Genomic DNA, 24213 nt, shown 5'->3' on the forward strand with positions numbered 1-24213 from the left:
CGATCTTTCAATTATAGTCATTAATTGAGGATGTAACCCAGAAACAATTACATCCATGAAATTCTAATGAGTCTCCTGCAGTTAATATAAAAAGAAAACAATGGGAAATGCATGCTGATGCTGGAGTCTAATCCAATTCTGTCGATTAAAATAAAGAACAGCATTTTTGTAACATGTAAATCTGATTCTTTTTCCTCCACCAGTTTTATTTCTCCAGGAGTGACAGACTCTCTGCATAGATTTGCTTACCTAATAAGTTTATCAAGCTACCCTCCCTCAATTATGTCCAGAGCACATCTTGAAAAGTCACCAGTGGGGAATATATTTTGCCCAGGGACCATGTTTTAAGGAATCTCGTATTTCCACATGAAAAGTCCATTCTTCACCTGACTTAAATGGAAATGTCCTTCATATCTTCACTGTAACAAAAATAATTATATTAATTATGATTCTCGAAGAGCATGGCAGCAGCTCAATTCTGAATCTTTCTGCTTGTCTTGGAAATACAGCAACAAGATAATGAAAAGAAAAAGAACAACAAAAAAAAAATCACAAGCTCTAGTTTCACTTAAAAATAGGAGACAAAGAAAGCCTATAAACTTCAGATTATGTGTGCATGCTGCCAAAAGCAACTGAGACCAGCAGAGCCAGACAGGAAGGCCCCAGGGAAGCCATGATGCAGTGGTTAGGAGGATTAGAGAGTGCTGATATTGCAGAAGCCTGTCCCAGAAACCAACAGAAAAATACAAATCTACTCTCCACAAGGTGAGGGCCCTAAACTGTAGGCAAGTGTCTTGAGGAGCACTAAGAGACACCTGGACATGAGCACTGGGGACAGAAGGAAGACTGAAAATTGCCCAGAAATAAGCGTAGAGGAGAGTATATTTAAAAAATTTCAGTAAAAATCTACTTTCTAAAAGTGAGTGGATTACAAAGGACAAGACCTGTGTCCCATGGTAGCAGCAGCCAACAAAATAGGCAGAGGAGACACAGGGCTGGAGGAAAAAGCCCCCCAGACCCAACTTAGATTCCAGCAGCACAGGAAGGATGCCAACACGGAAGCAGCACAGTGTAAGGAAAGAGTTTTGGCCCAGTCCTACTCTTTGCGACCCCGTGGACTGTAGCCTACCAGGCTCCTCTGTCCATGGGATTTTCCAGGCAATACAATAGTACTGGAGTGGATTGCCATTTCCCTCTCCATATATATATATATATACACACACTGAAATGGTTAGCTAATGTATCTGCTCTTTTTTTTTTTATATTAGTTCCCCAGCCAGGTATTGAGCCTGGGCCCATGGCAGTGAAAGCACTGAGTCCTAATCACTGAACCTCTGGGATATTCTTCATGAGATAGCTGTTCTTACTGATCAATTTACTTATTATCCCAGTGTCCATACCTTTCTAGCAGGAGTTGGGAACCAGGGAAGCTATTCCTGCTCTTACCCCACTCTATTCCATGCTCACATCCAGGGACATTTTGCTCTAATCTATATATAACAACCAAAAAAAAAAAAAAAGACAAAAAGGAAAATAGTGTAAGAAAAATGTAAAAAAAAAAATTATACAGAACTCTTTCAACACAAAGGAACACTCACTAAAATGCTTCTATACTGTATAGCAGATAGGGGCTTCCCAGGATAATGGCAAAGAGACCACCTGCCAATGCAGGAGATGCAGAGACACAGGGCCGATCCCTGAGTCAGGAAGATCCCCTGCGGTAGGAAATGGCACCCAAGTTCAGTATTCTAGAAGACTCCATGGGCAGAGGAGCCTGGTGTGCTACAGTCCATGGGGCCACAAAGAGTCAGACACGACTAAGTGACTAAGCACACACATACACACATATAGCAGATAAAAATTATAATCCAATATTTCAGTACTAATTTGTAAATAACTGAATTATTTGCAACTATGAAGAAAGATTACAAAACTGAAATACAGATGTTCTGAACTAGCAGAGGTAATGGCTAGAAAATAAGGAGAGGGAAAAAGGAATTGACGGAACTCAGGAAAAGAAAACTAACGGTGACATGGACACTTCTGTAAAGGGTCTGACAAATTGAAGAAGGGAAACAAGCAAATGAGATGGAAGCAAATAAATCTTAGATGGTGGATATAGAAGACAGATAAAGGAAATTTAGTGAGTGCAGAGCTGAAGCTTCCAAAGAAGAAAAGCAATGGGAGAGAATTAATACTGTAAAGCATATTTTAAAACCTGAACTAAAGATGTGAATCTGTATATTGAATCTGTGAACCAAGACAAATTGGTCCCAAACATATCCTAATAAATGTATTGGGCTTTAAAGATAGAGAAAATTTTCATTGGATAGACAAAAACATCAACGCTCTTATAAAAGGAAAATAATTAGGCTGGTGTATGCTATTGGCTGAATGTTTGTGTCTCCCTAAAAATTTATGTATTAAATCCTAATGCCCAGTATGATAGTATTAGAAGGTAGGACCTAGAGGTGATTAGGTCATAAGGACAGAGTCCTCATAGATGGAATTAACATACTTTAAAAAGCAGCTCTGGAGCGATTTCTAGTCTATTCTCCATGTGAGGATACAAGGAAGTCTGCAGTCAGTAAAAGGTCCTCACCCAAGCATGCTGGCACCCTAATCTTAGCTTTCCATTTTTCAGAACTGTGAGAAATAAATTTCTTGTTATTTATAGGCTACTGCAGTCACTGGTGTTTCGTCATAGCAGCCCAAACAGGCTAAGACAATGACGGACTTTTCAAACAGTATCTCTTAATGCCAGAAGACCGTAGAGCAACATCTACGGGGTGTTTAAGAAAAGTATAAGCCATAAAAGAAAACCAGAGTTGGTGAGCTTAATATCGAATCAGGTAGAAATAAGACCAAAAAATATTAAGGAAAAGAAAGAAAAAGACAGGCACTTTATAATAGTTAAGATTGTGATTCAAAACGAAAATCTGATAGTAAAGATTATTTCTGCTCAAATACCATAGCACAACTTTTAAAAAGAAGAAGATAATAGAGAAAATATTCTTTTCGGTTGTAGCATTTTACTTAATGGAAAAAAAAAAAGACATGTCTTCTACAATCAGGAAAAAGACAAGGATATCCATGGTCACCATTACATTTTGATATCATGTTGAGGCTCATAGCCAACACAATTTGCAAGAGTAAAAGTTTAAAAAGGCCTCAAAAATTTGAATGAAAGAGATAAAACTCTTTATTCTGATTATATAACCCATTACCCAAAAGAATCAGACACAAAAAAGAAATGGACAGAGTTTAATAAGGTTGCAGGATATAGAAGTCATATATAGAAATCAGTAACATTCATTAAATGAAAACAAGTAGTTAGGATATAAAATGAAAGAAAAGGCCCAATCTTTTATTGCCTTTATGGCCACAGGAAAAAAAGAAAAATCCTCTGGCTCACTGTATTCTCAAAAAATGACTTCAGCAATATCATTCATCCCACATACTCCCATACTATGACTTAGACACTCCACTTATTGAAAGAGCTGGGAACCATGCCCCTCCCCCTGACACTGGATGGCCTTGTGACTGTGGCAGAAGTGGTACAACGTGACTTCTAAAGGTAGATGATCAAAGGTGATGGTTTCCATCTGGTCCTCTTGAGACACTCGCCTTTGGAGCCCTGAACATCATGTACGATGTCCAAGGCTGTCATGCCGATGATACAGAGGCCAATACAGGTTTCCACACTACAGCCCCAGCTGAGATTCCTGACAACAATCAGACTCAACTCCTAGGTTTATGAGTGAAGACTTTCCCTTCAGATGATTCCTGTCCCCAGCAGTTGAGATATCTCAGCCTCTGGTTCTTTTCAGTTGACATCATAGAGAGGAGGGAGTGAGCTGCCATCACTCTTTTCTTTTCCCAATTCTTGAACCATAGATTCTATAAGCATAATAAAACGGTTGGTTTACACCACTAAGTTGGGGTGGTTTTGCAGCCTCATAGTATTGCAGCCTAATAGTTATTACTATTAGAAGTGCTTAATAGGAAATGTCCGAATTCTTTGCAAGGAAAATTTTAAAACAGTTCTGAAAGACTCAAAAGTATGCTTCATCAAGGGAAAGATAAGCCATATCCTTCCTATTTTGGATTTATTTTTTAGCAGGGGATGCTGTTTGTAACTGAGAAAGGTGATTCAAAAGTTAAAAAGTAAAATATTTTGGAAAATTATAAAAAATAATAGAGATATTATTGCTACTAACCCTACCAAGTATTAACTCATACTTGCAGTATATATCCAAAGAAATCTTATTTTCAACCTGGTTCCTTCACCTTTACACCTGCATTTTCTGTGTTTTTGTTGTTTTTTTTTTTTTTTCTTTCACTTAACTAAAGATTCAGGAGTCACCTAATATCAGTATAAGAGATTTCCTCATCATATTTTACAGAGGATTAATACTGTATTATGTGGACATATACTTTACTAAACCAGTTCACTGTGGATGGACATGTGTTGTTTCCAGGCTTTCACTATTTTAAATATTGTCAGCATCAATATCCTTGTATGTATATCATTTTGTATTTTTGCAAGGGGATCTTCAGGTAGATTCCTGGAAGGAGTTACAAGATACAAGGATAAAGACATGTATTTTGCTGGTTATTTCTAATTCCCTTAGAATAGCATTTTGCATTTCCACTACCAATAAATGAAAGTGCCTGTTTCCCCAGAGCCTTGCCAAAAAGTTAATGGGCAAAGGTCCTTGGTATTTGCCAGTCTAAAAAGTGCAAAGTATTATCTCACTGTGGTTTTAATTTGTAAATCTGTCATAAAGAGAGTGCAAGCACCTATGTATTTTGAGGCTATTTGCATTATTTTCATTGAGTTGTTCACTGTTAGTATTTTTTCCTCATTTTAAAGAAATTTTATAAAGAATTTTAATCTTTATGTTATACATTGAAAACTATTTTCCTGATTGGCCATTAATTATTGCATTTTATGTTTTTTTAATGCAAAAAGGTTTTTTTTTCACACTGTTTTGGTGTATATTTTCAATTTCTCTGAGAGAAATATGGCAACTAGAGAATATGAAAGAAATAAAATACTCTTTACTATATTAGGTAATCCAAGCAAAGCTCTGAGTCCACAAAATTTATACCTCCTAGAGTGTTGTCTTCAACACAACTTTGTCAGCATCCTGATGATATATCCTCACTTCCTCAGTGATCACTGCAAAGAAATAGAGGAAAACTATAGAATGGAAAAGACTAGAGAGCTCTTCAAGAAAATTAGAGATACCAAGGGAACATTTCATGCAAAGATGGGCATAATAAAGGACAGAAATGGTATGGACTGAACAGAAGCAGAAGATATAAGGAAGAGGTGGCAAGAATACACAGAAGAACTATAGAAAAAGATCTTCATGACCCAGATAACCATGATGGTGTGATCACTCACCTACAGACATCCTGGAATGCAAAGTCAAGTGGGTCTTAGGAAACATCACTATGAACAAAGCTAGTGGAGATTGAGCTATTTCAAATTCTAAGAGATGATGTTGTGAAAGTTCTGCACTCAATATGCCAGCAAGTTTGGAAAACTCAGCCGTGGCTGCACTGGAAAAGTTCAGTTTTCATTCCAATCCCAAAGAAAGGCAATGCCAAAGAATGCTCAAACTACCATACAGGTGCACTCATCTCACATGCTAGCAAAGTAATGCTCAAAATTCTCACAGTCAGGCTTCAACAGTCCATGACCATGAACTTCCAGATGTTCAAGCTGGTTTTAGAAAAGGCAAAGGAACCAGAGATTAAATTGCCAACATCTGCTAGATCATCTAAAAAGCAAGAGAGTTCCAGAAAAACATCTACTTCTGCTTTATTGACCACACCAAAGCCTTTGGCTGTGTGGATCTTAACAAACTATGGAAAATTCTTCAAGAGATGGGAATACCAGACCACCTGACCTGCCTTCTGAGAAATCTCTTTGCAGGTCAGGAAGCAAAAGTTAGAACTGGACATGGAACAACAGACTGGTTCCAAATAGGAAAAGGAGTTCGTCATGACTGTATTTTGTCACTCTGCTTATTTAACTTATATGCAGAGTACATCATGAGAAACGCTGGGCTGGATGAAGCAAAAGCTAGAATCAAAATTTCCAGGAGAAATATCAATAACCTCAGGTATGTAGATGACAGCACCCTTGTGGCAGAAAGCAAAGAACTGAAGAGCCTCCTGATGAAAGTGAAAGAGGAGAGTGAAAAAGTTGGTTTAACAACTCAACATTCAGAAACCTAAGATCGTGGCACCTGGTCTCATCTCTTCATGGCAAATAGATGGGGAAACAATGGAAATAGTGACAGACTTTATTTTTGGGGGGCTCCAAAATCACTGCAGATGGTGGCTGCAGCCATGAAATTAAAAGACGTTTGCTCCTTGGAAGAAAAGCTATGGCCAACCTAGATAGCATATTAAAAAGCAGAGGCATTACTTTGCCAACAAAGGTCTATCTAGTCTGAGCTGTGGTTTTTCCAGTAGTCATGTATGCATGTGAGAGTTGAACTATAAGGAAAGCTGAGTGCCGAAGAATCGATGCTTTTGAACTGTGATGTTGGAGAAGACTCTTGACAGTCCCTTGGACAGCAAGGAGATCCAACCAGTCAGTCTTAAGGGAAATCAGTCCTGAATATTCATTGGAAGGACTGATGCTGAAGCTGAAACTCCAATACTTTGGTCACCTGATGTGAAGAACTGACTCATTGGAAAAGACCCTGATGCTGGGAAAGATTGAGGGCAGGAGGAGAAGTGGATGACAGAGGATGAGATGGTTGGATGGCATCATTGACTCGATGGACACGAGTTTGAGCAAGCTCTGGGAGTTGGTGATGGACAGGAAAGCCTGGTGTTCTGCAGTTCATGGGGTCACAAAGAGTGGGATATGACTGAGTGACTGAACTGAACTGAACTGATGTCCTCACTACCTGGAAGTATGCTTGAAAAAATCAATGATTTTTCATGTAGTCAACCAACCCATAACATGTTGCCAGTGTTTCATTGATGTGAAAAGAACACTAGGAAATTATGTTTTGCAAATTTTTCTTAGTTTTTTTTTTTTTTAAAACAAACTTAAATTTTATTTTAGCTTTTATTTTCTTAGTGAAAGTATAATCTTAATAGAGGAAAACTTGAAGTATCAGTTAAACTTTCATTGCACATATACAACTTTGATTATAAATATTAACTCTAGAGTCCTACTCAACTATATGCCCAAAAAGGCATTCCCAGGATGTTGGTTACATAATTTTTGATAATGGTGATAAAACTGAGAGTTAATCTAAGTTTTATCAGGAGGGTGTCATATAAAATATCATGCAACAATTAAAAATACCAAGGAATTCTATATGTATGAAAGTCTCCAACATATATTTTCAATGAAAAATTAATCATGTGGGAGAATAATATGTACAATAAAAACCATTTATGCTTAAATACTACATATATGGGCTTCCCAGATGGCTCAGTGGTAAAGAATTCGTTGCCAATGAAGAAGACCCAGGACACCCATGTTTGATTCATGGGTTGGGAAGATCCACTGGAGAAGGAAATGGCAAACCACTCCGATATTCTTGCCTGGGAAATCCCATAGACAGAGGAGCCTGGCGGGCTACAGTTCATGGGGTCGCAAAGAGTTGGACACAACTGAAGTGACAGCACACACCCCCTATTGTATATTCTCAAGACAGTAATTAAAATGATCCTGCTAAAATGGTGATCAAAGAATTTCTTCCTCCTGCTAAAAACATTCAAATTCACAAATGAAAGTTCAGATCATCCCACTGACATACAAGGCCCTATACAATCCCGTCCCTTCCCACCTACCTCTTCAACTTCAGCTGCTGCTACTCTCCTTCTTATGGAGCTTGATGGCAAAAAGACTGGCTTCCTTGATATCTCGGGAATGTACTAGCTAGGGTTCCTCTTCAGGGTCTTTCCCATTGCTTCTCAGTCTGTCTGGCTGTCCTTTCCAAAGATACCAGCATGATTCACTCCCTCACCTATGTTAGATCTTTATTCTAAAATCTACCATGTAAATGAAGATTCTCCTGTCTACCTCGGAAAAATTATACTGCCAAAACTTCAAATTCTCTCTGTCTGAGCTAGTTTCTCCTTGACATGAATTACCTATATGAATTTAACTGTACTTTAGGACTAGATAAATTATATACTTACTTCTCTTGCTTATTATTTTTTTCTACACACACACATCCCACAACACATATATGTTCCTAAGGACTGTGGGAGGCTTTGTTTATTTCTGTTTATTTGCCAACTGTATTTACTACACCTAGAGTAGTATCTTTCATAGAGCCAAGACTCAATACATACTGTTGAATAACTAAGTGATTGAATAAATGAAGTTGATGAATAGATGGATAGTGAAAACAAGTCAATCTTTTTCTGTAAAACCTTATTACATCAAAAGGTTATTTTTCCATCACCACTCCTAGTACTTCAGCCCTTTTATGTCACATTTGCAACTTGATTGATGAATTCATATTTATAGCTCCTAAATTATAATTGCTGATTTTTTTTTTCTTTTACACTAATCACAGTGAGAAACAAACAGAAAACCTTGTTTTCTTGGTTCAAGAAAGAAGAAATAGTATTGAACAATGAAAATAACTAACATTTATTTTAAGTTTTTACTAAGCCCTCAGTGCTATAGCTTTATAAGTATCAACTTATCAAATTCTCATAAAAGCCTTGAACAAGGACACATAACTATCACATGTAGAACATAGATTCAAACACAGACAATCCAAACCCAGAATCAATGTGCTTAGCACCATCACAGTACTGTTTGTATTCATATGTTGTAGAAATTATTACTCCTCCCACTTTAAAGATGGGAAAATTGCACTAGATTTTAAGAACCTTCCATTTTTATAAAGTGAATAAGCACAATCAGAGCTAAAGCCAGGATTTTACCCATAATGTATACTTTCACTATGATATTCTTTTACAGTAAAAGATAAAAGTTATAATATGCTGTACCTAGATAAATGCATCCATCCATTTATCTATCTGTTTATTCATCTGTATAGTCTTAATATATTTACTGAGTAGCTATTATGGAACAGATTCTATACTTGTCAGTGGGTATACAAAAGTGAACAGGACAGAGATAATTCCCATCTTCAGGGAGTTTATAATTTAGGAAGGTAATACTTCAGAGTATTTAAGAAGCTGGGAACATGACAACCATTCAATGCATCCATGGTAAGCCATTTATTATGCTAGCATATTTTGGTGCCCAAGAGACTTATTTAATTTATAACTATCCTACAAATTTTAAAATTTTTGCCTAAGCAGCTACATTAGTAACACATTTTATGCAATATTAGTGGCCTTTTTGACATTTACCAATCAAGGATTAACATTTGCAAAGAACCAAAGAGTAATTAGGAAAAAATAATATATCATTTCATTTCTGGTTTAGAAATTCCTAACTGGAAAGAACAACAGACTTCTGAGAAATAGCATTTTTTAAGCCCTGAGTACATTTATTTTCAGAACTTTTTCACTCATGAAAAATTAGCTGCCTTTCTTTAGTAAGCTGTGAGAATGGGCCTTATAAATATAGTAGAATGACACTTAGGATTCCTATGAAAAGAAAAGCAAATAAATAATTCCCCTTCAGCTAAAGGGGCCAGTAAGTAAACAGTTCACATAAAATCATGTGCAATTATAGTCCTTCTAGTACTTTGGAACTCTTCTAAATGTTTATGTTCTGCAAGGTTCAAGAGTTGAACAGGAATTACATATGCTGTCCTCCTACATAATCATACAGAGGCAATGTTATTTCTAATACTGTCCCACGGTTTGGTGAAGTGTGGAGGCTAACCATCTGTCATCAATAATGCTGTCGAGAAGATTTGGAAAGCGTTTGATCGGGTTTTGGCAGTGTGTTATCTGTTAAAATATTGTTGGAGGCAAACCTGGGAAGTTTTGATGAATTTAAAGGAGACACAAATGTCTCAGCACATGGGCGGCCTGATACGAGGATGGTGAAGTGTTTTATTTAGTAGAGGCACAGATTTCTGTGCAAGTCAATAAAGAAAAGAAGCATTGCTGTGTTTGTATATTCAAGCATATCCGCTAGGCTCCACAATAGACCACTTTTCAGCGCTCTGAAAAGATGGCATTGGGAGGAGGCATCTGTTGAATGCATTAAGGAAAACTCCTTTTGCACTGAAGGAGAAACTGAAGAGAAAGAGAGATGAGAGGAACAGCCTGGTTGGAAATTAGGCATTAGGAGACATAGAAATAACGTTCAGCATATCAGTCAAAGGAAAATGGGTTTGATAACATTACAGCATTTCAGCTCCCACGTTGTTAATATTAGTTTGGAAGAAAAGACAGAAAAGTCGGGGTGGGGATAAAAAAGCAGGGATATGAAGGATGAAGTGTCCAGTTAAACATACAACACGGATCATTTGTAAGAACTTGATGGAACCATCAGGGAACATTTCTTTTCCCAGATCCGGAAAGCAGCCAAACTAGGCTGGCCATGGCTATCAAACAATTACCTAGTGGGGATCTAGCGGGCACATCTTTCAAAGGGTTTCTGGGTTTGTAGCTCAACTGATTTTTACATACAGAAATATTGGCAATAAGGGCCTACTTTAATCTCTGTTTACCATAATGTACCAATGGAGTATAATTCTAAGCAGTTTTTATTTAAACATGAAAGAAATTTTTGACAGAAAAGATAAGATGTGAGAGAGAAAAATGATGCCAACTGAGGATTTCCCTCTATTCATGATAGCTTTGTGGGAAATGGTTTAGACTTTTTTAAAAATATTAATTTTTTTTTAAAAAGCAAAACCCTTTTTTTAAAAAGTTAATGATCTGTGGAATGAAGGCATGTCCGTGCCTCATTCCTTTCATTCTACAAAATAGGATAGCAATTCTGATTTCATAAGCCTGGAGTGAGGTTGTCCTGTCAGAACTCAAAAAGAAGAAAATACTTAATGCAAAGTCACATGTTAAAACTTAATTTGAATTTTAAAAAAAAATAGCACATCACACACACACACACACACACACACACGTATGTACATATATAGGTAATGACTCCTTAAATGAGGCATCTTTCTTCCTGGAAATTTACAAGAAAGAGATCAACACTCATCAATCTGTATCGACTTAATGAAGCCTGATTGGAAGATGGGAAATGACTTAAATGACTTCAGGAATATAGGTCCTTTTAACTTATATTGCATTATCCTCAGTTTATCATTTATGCTTATAGGTCTTTTATTATTATAATTTAGTGAAAAGTGTCTGTTTCTTGATCCACTTGTAAATCAGAAATTCTTTTGCCACTGATAAAAGAATGATGATTATTTCATCTACATCTTTCAAGTGCATTTGATTGCCAAATTATTAGTAATGATCTAAAGACAGAACTGAATGAAAGAAGATAGAAAATGTCTTCATCATCAATCTTTCACATTCTCAAAGCGAGGGAAAAAAGAATGTTTTCTTTCAACATTTAGTAAATGCCTTAGGGACATAATGTTTTATCAAGAAAGGGCAAGATGAATTCAATTCCATCAGTGGAAAACAGAAAGTAATGAGGAAAAAGCAAAGTCTTACAGGATTGATATGTGAAACATACACACACATTCATTCCTTTCTTCCTGATTGACTTTCCTATCTTATTAACACAATTCTGAAACAAATCATTAAATAATAAACAGGACTGTGCTAAGAAATAAAGGTTGACTTAGGTCTTCTTTTAGACTAAGGCTTAAAACACACACATATTCCAAAATAAATCCACTAATTCCCCCTAAATCATGTGGTCCGGTACCCAGCCAAACAAAATGTCTTTTGAGATCTTTCTTTTTGAACTACTGTTTTCTTTCATAATAAGGAATCCCAGAGTTGGCTCTAATTATGTGTGTTTGCATATGTTATAACTCAAAACAGAATGCTAGCAACCCCTCTGCAAGGAAGAATAGTTAGTAAACTCAAAAACAATATTTTTATTCCCATAAGTAATTACTTAATTAATGCTATCTTGATTATAGCTTTATTAAATGAAAATGTCTTTCATTTTTACCTATATATTTGAACTTTCCACATTTCCTATATCCTAGAATCAAAGTAAACAGTAACAAAGTAAACACATGATAAGCAACCAAAAAATATCACCTTAGGAATACACATATAATATCACTACATCAAGATATATAAGCCATCCAAAAAAACTTAGTAATTGAATTTCTTTATAACAAATATATTATTGTGCTTTAATTTTTAGATTATAGGAGCTGCAAAAAACGATAATTTCTATTTTTTCGGTAAATTAACAAGGGGAAGTGAATAAACTGAAGCAATTAGGCAGACGGAGCAGGCTTTGTAAACATGACGGTTAACATTCACTGAGCACAGACTGGGCTTCTCAGGTCGCACTAGTGGTAAAGAACCCTCTTGCCAATGCAGCAGACATAAAAGATGTGGGTTCAGTCCCTGGGTAGAGAAGATCCCCTGGAGGAGGGCATGGTAACCCACTCCAGTGTTCTTGCCTGGAGAATCCCATGGACAGAGGAACCTGGCAGGCCCTAGTCCATAGAGTTGCCAAGAGTCAGACAGGACTAAAGTGACTTAGCACACACTCACGAGCACAGATTATATGCCAGGCACTGTTTTAAGCACTTTACATGTTTTCATCGTAAAACGTAATCCTCACAACAGCAATCATATAAGGTAGGTAGTTTGACCTCATTCTACAGTGAAGTCAGAAAAAACCAAGAGGCTAAGTAACTTGACCACGGTCACCCAACTGCTAGAGCCAGAACTCAAACTCACATTCAGGGTGACTTCAGGGTTACTGGGTCACAAACACACCTTCACAAATAAATATTTCCAAACCTAAACTCATAAAGTTTATTTATAACTGTTTTTGTGTTGTTTTGTTTTAGAAACTTTTGTGTGGAGAGAAAACCATTGAAATATTTCAGTTGACAAAAAGTTTGTGTTGACTATTGTATTCATCAGGGTTCTCCAGAGAAATAGAACCAATAGGATGTGCAAATAGAGATTGTTTTAGGAATTGGCTCATGAGATTGTGAAGGATGCCAAGTCCAAAATCTTGAGTAGGTCAGCAGGCTGGGGATCCAGGGAAGACTTTCAGTTTGTGTTCAAAGATGTCTTCTGGAAGAATTTCCTCTTCTTCAGGCAACATCAGTCTCTCTCCTATTAAGACCCTCTACTGTTTGGATGAGGCTCACCCACATTAGGAAGGGTAATCTTTATTCAAAGTCTGCCCATTTAAATGATATGTATAGAACAGTCTTATGGACTCTATGGGAGAGGGAGAGGGCGGGAAGATTTGGGAGAATGGCATTGAAACATGTAAAATATCATGTATGAAACGAGATGCCAGTCCAGGTTCGATGCACGATACTGGATGCTTGGGGCTAGTGCACTGGGACGACCCAGAGGGATGGTATGGGGAGGGACAAGGGAGGAGGGTTCGGGATGGGGAACACATGTATACCTGTGGCGGATTCATTTTGATATTTGGCAAAACGAATACAATTATGTAAAGTTTAAAAATAAAATAAAATTTAAAAAAAATTATAATCTCATTGTTAAGTATCTCTTCACAGAGACATCTAACTGGGTACTGTGGCTTTTATGTTGATGTATAAAATTAACCATCACAATTGTACACTTGTATGTGTTTGTATATTTATACGTTATGGTTGAAAACAAACTAGCAAAATCCTTAATGAGGAAGAAGAATTTATCCAACTCTGAAACAGTACTTACTGAGCACCTATTTCCTGGCTATCACACTGTAAAGAACGTTCCAAGTTTATTAATTCCCATAATCTGGATGGGACAGTTCAAGGAGAGACAGATAGACTGTATACAGATAACTGTGCTACACTGTGCCGTTTAAATGAAGAGGTTGTGACAGAGTTCTGATGGGAGAAAGAGTTATGGACTTGATCATGCCCACCACAGGGTCTGAGATGGATTTCAAAGAGAAGACACTTGAGTCCCATTGAAGAGGAAGAGGACTCAACCAGGAGGAGAAAGCTTAAGAAGACGGATATGAAGACACAACCATAGAGATGGGGTTTAAGGATTTGTAGGAAATCCAGTGAGATTGGAGTGTGGCATTCATGATGGGAAGAGATTGGAACGACTTCATAGGTCATGGTATAAAATTTGGGTCTCGTCTTTAAGAGTTGAGCAGTCGTGTTCCTACAGGACAAATGTGGAAGAATGTTCTAGGCTGAGTGGAAGGCAGGTATGGGGATATAAAGCAGCTGGCTGTGCCCATGGATTATGAGGACATGAGAGGAGAAGCATGAGGGAGCATATTTAGAAAATGAGTGGTAGGCTTGCAGGGGATAAAGACAGCATCGAAGGAAAGGACCTGAGCACAGTTCATCTTGGACATGAATTTTGAGATAGAGGGGACAAAAGTTGAAAATCGTTGTGATCTCATTGTGAATAAAATCATTGTAATATGAATCTCATTGTGAATAAAATAAGTTGTAAGATCTCCTGATAAAATCAAAAAGGCAGTGGTGTGGCTGAAGGTAAATACTGAAACCTTTGGAAAACCTTCGGATGAAAAGGGGAAGCGAGGTGCCTGGGGACAGATGAATGTGAATGGCTGAGTGGAAAGAGGGTCCATTCTTCCCAGTGCATTGGTGGTTTGTTTACTTTGGAGCAAACTTCCTAAAAGAAGGGATTCTGTGGCCCGATGCTTTAAATACAATCCAGGACAAGGTAGCTCTATTAATCAAGAAAGCTGAGGGTGGAGTTTCTCTAACCATTATCAGTTTATGGCTAAAATGGAGCACAGACCGGCAGGGACTCTGAGTTCACTGGTGTTTGCTCCCACCTGCTGAATAGAACTTTCCATGAACTAAATATTCAAGTTGTGAGAGTTGTGAAGTGCCTCCAAGAAATTTATAAAAGATTATAAAAGATTCAAGTTAAACATGTGTGAGGCAGAATGAGCCCTGCCACTGTTCTCAGGGGACAAGGCTGAGCTAGCATGTCTTGTCCTTTGACAATCAAATATTATGGAAGTCTACTAAGCAGGCTTACTGGCCTAATTTGATTTTCTACTTCTTTCCCATTGTGTGTAATATGATCAGTTTTGAGGAAACTTGTGCAGCTCTATCTGATTCTACTGCCACCAACATGTTTAGAAATTATTGAAAGGGCCAAAATAACGTTTTGATGGCAAGGCTGGTTTGACATGAAACCAAAACAGATGGCTCAGTGTATTTCTCCTGTTTTCTCCACATGATGTCAAATGATCAATTCACCTGACTGGGGCAGGAATTATGTGTGTGTGTGTGTGTGTGCGTGTGTGTGTGTGTGAGTGGGGAGGGCCAGCGGGATAATCAAAGAGTTTTGTTATCCTTTTCTTTAATTAAATTGGTGAAATTGATGATCAAGCCACTGTTGGGTGTTTTGGAAAGTCACACTAAGTGGGGAAATGAAATTCTATGATTTCTGGACAAAGTAGCTTAGTTTCTTTAAAAGGCATCCCTGGTTCAGGAAGATTCCCTGGAGAAGGAAATGGCAACCCACTCCAGTATTCTTTTTTTTTTTTTTCCACTCCAGTATTCTTGCCTGGAGAATTCCATAGATAGAGGAGCCTGGAGGGTTACGGTCCATAGGTTCAAAAAGAGTTGGACACGACTGAAGTGACAAAGCAAGCAAACAAGCAAGTGAGGTTAATAGCTACTGGAAATTTGTAGGACAGTTTTCTGAACAATGTGAAATGCTGTGTATAATTAAGGTTCTTCTTCTATTAGCAGATGGCCATAAAAGCCTTCTGCTAGTGAAGATTTATTAAATTTGACTTATTTGAATTTTGCAGCCAGGGCCCTGATCCTAAATTGTAAGCCTTCAAGGAAAGTCCTAGAAAAGGCATTCTCATGAAACATGCCGCTTGAAGAAATGACTCACATCATGCCTCCAGGAATGTATGCAGTTGGTGCTTATGGTGTCCCTGAGACACCAAGAGCACCCTGAGCATGCCAAATCTCTAGACTGGCACTGATTCAGTCTCCAAAACACAATGAACTCTTAAAAAGTTACAAGCTCTGTTAGAAAAATAGATTAATACTTTCCATAAGAAGGCGTAGAGACCTTGGGTGTTGATTTATGCCTTTTCCCTATCAAAAAGCTGGGGGTGGGTGGAGCTGAGGATAGAGGATTTTATTTTGGAAACGGACCCAGTTCCACTGTGTCACATTTGTTTCTTCCCAGTCTGATTTCTGTGACCAGTCATAAAAGGTACAGTCCACCTTTCCTAGGTAACTAATGCCGGGAACATTGATTATACCTAGCTCCTTAAATTATGAAAATGACAAGTACATGAAATTTTTTATGCAAGCACTTCTGTGGCTGAATTAGCAAGCATACTGAGCTAAGTAGAAACTGAATGAATTCTACTGCTGGGTTCTACACACCAAAATTTAATTAAGTCTCTGATCTAAAGCCCCTGTTGTTTTATCGATTAGGGAAGTCATGAGTGGACCATGTCATTCTCAGGACAGTGCAATTGTGAAATCTGAGCAGTCTGTATGTCTTTTTTTTTTTTGCCTGAATGTTCCTTTCAAGTCTCATTAGATTATTATGAGTGTTACAGCTATACTAATCTTTTTTTCTGGGAAATGAACTTTTAAAATTGCACATTTTAAAAGTGACTTCTAGAGTTACCATGGCAGCTTCATTATAATGCACAGAGATGAGCATTATCACAGTTCGGCCTGATCTTTCCAGGGCTGTCAGGAAATGAGAATTCCACATAAAGTGAATCCTCCAGTAGGGCTCATAAAACTTGCCAGATCAAGTGCCTAGTCTTTCAGTTTAACAATTTTAAATGAAAAGCTTTCTATCATATACTGCACACATCTCTGTTTCCTTCAATGTGTTCTTGATGACTCAGGATCTCTGTTATCAATAGCTTATTGTACTTAGAGCTGCACACAGTGCTGTTTGATTTTTTAGTCTTCTTTTCCATTTCAGTTTGCCAGAAGTTTATGATGACCAGGGACACTAAGAATCATTTCAGACTCTGAAAGGGTTTTTGTCCTCCCACCTCCCAGCAAAGATAGATCTATAAAGATATGTCACCCAGGGCACCTAGGTCCTTTGCTGAAGTCTTCAGGGGAAGAAATGACAGATTCATCACTAATATGCAATGCCGTTGGTTCCAGAACCATCTTTCTAGAGGCACAACTGGTATTTTGTCCTGACTTCCTGCCCCTAGTCCAATATAATTCAGTTCAGTTCAGTTCAGTTCAGTGGCTCAGTCATGTCCGACTCTTTGCGACCCCATGAATCGCAGCATGCCAGGCCTCCCTGTCCATCACCAATTCCCAGAGTTCACTCAGACTCACGTCCATCGAGTCAGTGATGCCATCCAGCAATATAATTACTCCTTGCCAATTTCTAGATTTATCATATTCTGATGGGCTTTTTCTTACCTCTGCACTGCGTACCTTAAGCAGTTCCTTACACAGAAGTTTCTAGGGCTCCAAACAAGGGGCTAAGACTCACCATTCATTGTGAAACTTAAGGATACAGGCCTGCTTAACCTCCTCGGGCTTGTTTTCTCATCTGTAAAATGATGTTTTTAAGATAAAATTCAGTTATATATTTGGAGTACATAGTATAGTCTTCAGCTCATAGTAAGAATTCAGTCTGAAAGCAACTATATGTATGGAATATGATGGTGATTGTATGTAAAAAACAGAAGCAAAACACCACAACTGATAAACGGTAGTATCGTAGACTGTTTTAGGAACTTGAAGTTGTAGTATGGTTTAAGTATTGACCGGCCATCAAACAGCATTTACTTGTCTGTGTGGTCTCTTTTTGTGTTTGTTACTACTGTATAAAGTCTGTAATAAGACTTTTGTGTACTCCATCCCATAAGTAAACGTGTAATGAAATTAGAGATTACAAGTAAGAAATCTGTATGCAGGTCAGGAAGCAACAGTCAGAACTGGACATGGAACAACAGACTGGTTCCAAATAGGAGAAGGAGTACGTCAAGGCTGTATATTGTCACCCTGCTTATTTAACTACTATGCAGAGTACATCATGAGAAACGCTGGACTGGAAGAAACACAAGCTGGAATCAAGATTGCTGGGAGAAATATTAATAACCTCAGATATGCAGATGACACCACCCTTATGGCAGAAAGTGAAGAGGAACTAAAAAGCCTCTTGATGAAAATGAAAGTGGAGAGTGAAAAGTTGGCTTAAAGCTCAACATTCAGAAAATGAAGATCATGGCATCCGGTCCCATCACTTCATGGCAAATAGGTGGGGAAACAGTGGAAACAGTGTCAGACTTTATTTTGGGGGGCTCCAAAATCACTGCAGATGGTGATTGCAGCCATGAAATTAAAAGACGCTTACTCCTTGGAAGGAAAGTTATGTCCAACCTAGATAGCATATTGAAAAGCAGAGACATTACTTTGCCAACAAAGGTCCGTCTAGTCAAGTCTATGGTTTTTCCTGTGGTCATGTATGGATGTGAAAGTTGGACTATGAAGAAAGCTGAGTGCCAAAAAATTGATGCTTTTAAACTGTGGTGTTGGAGAAGACCCTTGAGAGTCCCTTGGACTGCAAGGAGATCCAACCAGTCCATTCTGAAGGAGATCAGCCCTGGGATTTCTTTGGAGGGAATGATGCTGAAGCTGAAACTCCAGTACTTTGGCCACCTCATGTGAAGAGATGACTGATTGGAAAAGACTCTGATGCTGGGGAGGGATTTGGGGCAAGAGGAGAAGGGGATGACCGAGGATGAGATGGCTGGATGGCATCACTGACTGGATGGACGTGAGTCTGAGTGAACTCCAGGAGTTGGTGATGGACAGGGAGGCCTGGCGTGCTGCGATTCATGGGGTCGTAAAGAGTCGGACATGACTGAGCGACTGAACTGAACTGAACATACATAATGCACTGAGTTCAAATTGTGGGGGTAGTTTAATAAAAAAAAAAAAATGTGACTTTTGCTTCTGAGAGAAGCCATCTCATCATCTTAGACCCTCCATTTCCTTATCTCTAAAAGCAAGGATAAAAGTACCTTCTTCCAAGGTTAGAAAAAGATAAACTTTGTACATAGTAAGCACATAATAAAGTTATTATCATGTTTAATTTCTAGATGTAATTACATATAAAATAAGAGCAACTGAAAAATGAAATCTGAATTCACTCCCAGCTGAATGTATCGCTCACCAGAAAGGTTAATATGTAATTTGTAGAATGGGATTTTACACTATCACTAAAGCAGTGGATCAACAATCATATTGCAAGTTAGGAGAACATCTCCCTCCCTTGCTCTTCCTTAAGTGTAAAAAACTAGTCCATTTATAATTGCATCAAAAAGAATAAAATACCCAAAGCACCCAGGAATAAATTTAACTAAGTGGAAAAAGACCTGTAGTCAGAAAACCATAAGACATCCTTGAAAGAAATTGAAGGCAACACAAACAAATGAAAAGATATACCGTTGAAAGAATAAATATTGTTAAAATGACCATACTACCCAAGGAAGTCTACAGATAGAAAGCATTCCCCATCAAAATACTAATGGTATTTTTCACAGAAATAGAACAAATAATTCTAAAATTCATATGAAAACACAAAAGACCCTGAATGACCTAAATAATCTTGAGAGAGAACAAAGCTGAAGTACCATGTTTCCTGATTTCAAACTACACTCTGAAGTTGCTAAAATCAAAACAGTATGGTACCGCCCTAATAAAGACACATAGTGAGTAGTGAAGTCTCTCAGTTGTGTCTGACTCTTTGCGACCTCATGGACTGTAGCCTACCCGGTTCCACCATCCATGGGATTTTCCAGGCAAGAGTACTGGAATGGGGTGCCATTTCCTACTCCAGGAGATCGTCCCAACCCAGGGATTGAACCCAGGTCTCCCACATGGTAGGCATTGTAGGCAGACGCTTTACCGTCTGAGCCACCAGGGAAGATAATAAAGACACATAGATCAACGGAACAGAATAGAAAACCCATAAATGAATCCATATTTGTAAGGTCAATAATCTATGACAAAGGAAACAAGAACACACAGTGAGGGAAGACAGCCTCTTCAACAAATGGTGCTGGGAAAATTGGACAGCTCCATGCAAAACAACCAAACTGGACTATTTTCTCATACTACATGTAAAAATGAACTCAAAATGAATTAAAGACTTACATAAGACCCGAAACCATAAACTCCTAGAAGAAAACATAGGCAGTATACTCTTTGTCTGAGCAATATTTTTTGGGGGGACATGTCTCCTCAAGCAATGGAAACAAAATCAAATTAAACAAATAGGATTATATCAAACTAAGAATCTTTTGCACAGTGAAGGAAATGATCAACAAAATGAAATGGCTACCTATTAAATGGAAGAAGATAATAACAAATGATATCTCATAAGGAGTTAATAACCAAAATATACTAAGAACACATACAACTCAATATTGAAAAAGCATGATTAAAATGGGCAGATGATGTGAATAGACATTTTTCACACAAATCATCAGTCGGGAGAAAGATGCTCAACATTACTAATCTTCAGAGCAATGCTAATTATATCACAATGAAAGGTACTACACACCTGTAAGAGTGGCTATTAAGCAAAAGACAACATATAACAAGCATTGGCAAGGATGTGGATAAAAGGAAATCCTCATATACTGTTGATCAAAATGTAAATAGGGGCAGCCACTAAGGAAAACAGTATGGAGGTTCCTCAAAGAAATTAAAAACAGAACTACTATGCAATTCAGCGATTCCACTTCTGGGTATTTTTCCAAAACAAAAACAAAAACATTATTTTGAAAAGATATGTGCACCCCTACCATGGAGTAGGAAATGGCAACCCACTCCAGGGTTCTTGCCTGGAAAATTCCATGGGCAGAGGAGCCTGGCCAACTACAGTCCATGGGGTCACAGAGTCAGACATGACTGAGCACACACACACATGTTCACTGCAGCAGTGTTTACAGTAGTCAAGATATGAAAGTTACCTAAGTGTCCATCAGTAGATGAATGAAGAATATATATGGTATGTATAAAATGGAATATAACTCAGCCATAATTAAGAATGAGATCTTGTCATTTACAAAAACATGAATGAACCTAGAGGGTATTATGCTAAGTGAAATAAATCAGATAGAGAAAGACATATACCATATGATTTCATCTTATAGGTGGAATATAAAAGAAAATAAATGAAAAAAAAAAAAAACAAAAAAAAAACCAAGAAATGTATGCATAGATACAGAGAACAAGTGGTTGCCAGAAGGGAAGAGAATCAGAAGATGAGTGAAATAAACAAAGGAAATTAGCTACAAACTTCCAGTTACAAAATAAATGAGTCAGTGGTATGAGACATATAGCATAGGAAACATAATAATAATGTAATATCTTTGTAGAGTGACAGATGAAAACTAGACTTATTATGGTGTTCATTTTATAATATAGAGAAATACCAAATCATTATATTATTCTCCAGGAACTAACATGCTGCTGCTGCTGCTGCGTCGCTTCAGTCGTGTCCGACTCTGTGCGACCCCATAGACAGCATATTATAGGTTAATTATACTTTATAAACAAACTCATAGAAAAAAGATCAGATGGCAGTGGGTGAGAGGAAGGGGGATTGTATGAAAGTGGTCAAAAGGTACAAACTTCTAGTTATGAAATAAATAAGTACAAGGGATGCAATATAAACATGATTAATGTAATTAACATTCCTGTATATTACATTTTAAACTTATTAAGAGAGTAAATCCTAAGAGTTCTCATCATAAGGAAAGAATTTTTTTTTCTTTTTACTTCATGTCCCTATGAGACGACGGATTCAGTAGTCTTATTATGGTAATCATTTCATGGTGCATGTAAAACAAATCATTATGTTCTATACTATAAACTTACAGAGTCAACTGAAAGTCACTCAGTCGTGTCCAACTCTTTATGACCCCATGGACTTAGTCCATGGAATTCTCCAGGCCAGAATACTGGAGTGGGTAAGCCTTTCCCTTCTCCAGGGGATCTTGCCAACCCAGGGATCGAACCCAGGTCTCCCATGTTGCAGGCAGATTCTTAACCAACTGAACCAGAGTGCTGCGTGCCAATTCAGTTCAGTTGCTCAGTCGTGTCTGACTCTTTGTGACCCCATGAACTGCAGCACACCAGGCTTCCCTGTCCATCACCAACTCCTAGAGCTTACTCAAACTCATGTCCATCAAGTTGGTGATGCCATCCAACCATCTCATCCTCTGTTGTCCCCTTCTCCTCCAATTATATCTCAATAAAACTGAAAGAAAAAAAGAAAAATAGTAAATACATAGAGAAGATTTACATGTATCATTCACAAGCTGAAACAATTAGGCTTTCCACTACCTTCTACGACCTTTCTTGCTTCCTACAGATCAGATCAGATCAGTCGCTCAGTCGTGTCCAACTCTTTGCGACCCCATGAATCACAGCACACCAGGCCTCCCTGTCCATCACCAACTTCCGGAGTTCACTCAGACTCATGTCCATCGAGTCAGTGATGCCATCCAGCCATCTCATCCTCTGTTGTCCCCTTCTCCTCCTGCTCCAAATCCCTCCCAGCATCAGAGTCTTTTCCAATGAGTCAACTCTTCACATGAGGTGGCCAAAGTACTGGAGTTTCAGCTTTAGCATCATTCCTTGCAAAGAAATCCCAGGGATGATCTCTTTCAGAATGGACTGGTTGGAGCTCCTTGCAGTCCAAGGGACTCTCAAGAGTCTTCTCCAACACCACAGTTCAAAAGCATCAATTCTTTGGCACTCAGCTTTCTTTACAGTCCAACTCTCACATCCATACATGACCACAGGAAAAACCATAGCCTTGACTAGACAGACCTTTGTTGGCAAAGTAATGTCTTTGTTGGCAAAGTAATGTCTCTGCTTTTCAATATGCTATCTAAGTTGGACATAACTTTCCTTCCAAGGAGTAAGCGTCTTTTAATTTCATGGCTGCAATCACCATCTGCAGTGATTTTGGGGCCCCAAAAAATTAAGTCTGACACTGTTTCCCCATCTATTTCCCATGAAGTGATGGGACCGGATGCCATGATCTTTGTTTTCTGAATGTTGAGCTTTAAGCCAACTTTTTCACTCTCCTCTTTCACTTTCATCAAGAGGCTTTTTAGTTCCTCTTCACTTTCTGCCATAAGGGTCGTGTCATCTGCATATCTGAGGTTATTGATATTTCTCCTGGCAATCCTGATTCCAGCTTGTGCTTCTTCCAGTCCGGCGTTCCACAACTGATAGCCCTACTTAAAATGGCAGCCATCTACCTGCTCCCAACCCTGCACTTTACGGCACTAATCACCTCCAGCCTCCTATGCAATTTACTTCTCTTGAATATTTATTTCTGATGTTTCCACACAAGGATGTAAGCACCACAAAGGTAGATTTTTTTTTTTCTTTACAGATTATATCCTAAATACCTAAAGCAGTACCTGGCATTGAATGACATTTATTGATTATATGAGCAAAGTTTTACCATTGCTTCTCAGACCCTCTATCTATCTACCTATATATAATTTAGTATTATTTGGGAACTAAAGTTACAAAAGTTATTAAATACTAATTTTAATTAATAAATTAGCAATATAAATTATAAGGTACAACAAAGCACGTCTGTTTTTATTCATTATTTTGAGCCCTTAATTTTCTTTTTTGCAACAAAAACTTCTGGTTTTAGTTGAATCATACTCCTGTCTTTATTTGGTCATTCTGCAGTAATGTTTTCTGCACAGGGATCTTAACAGAGCTTCGAGTGTCTTTTTACTTTCTGCTTTTGGATTAGTTTTCCTCAAGGACATGTTCTCCCATACCTGTCCTGCTCAGAGAATTTACATGGAGTGCCATAGTTTTGAGGACAGTAAATACCCCTGGTAGCTGGAAACATTTTGTGTTTCTAGGTAACATCACAAAGGTGGCCTGGATTAGTGTTCCTTAAGTTTTTCCTGGGGCCTCCAGGTGCTGCAGAGGTAAAGAATCCCCCACATGCCCATGCAGAAGACAAAAAAGACACAGGTTTCACCCTAGGTCGGGAAGATCCCCTGAAGAAGGGAATGGCAACCCACTCCAGATTTCTTGCCTGGAAAATCCCATGGACAGAGGAGCCTGGTGGGTT

This window comes from Bos taurus, chromosome 5 (assembly GCF_002263795.3).
Source record: "Bos taurus isolate L1 Dominette 01449 registration number 42190680 breed Hereford chromosome 5, ARS-UCD2.0, whole genome shotgun sequence".
Classification (NCBI taxonomy): Eukaryota; Metazoa; Chordata; class Mammalia; order Artiodactyla; family Bovidae; genus Bos; species Bos taurus.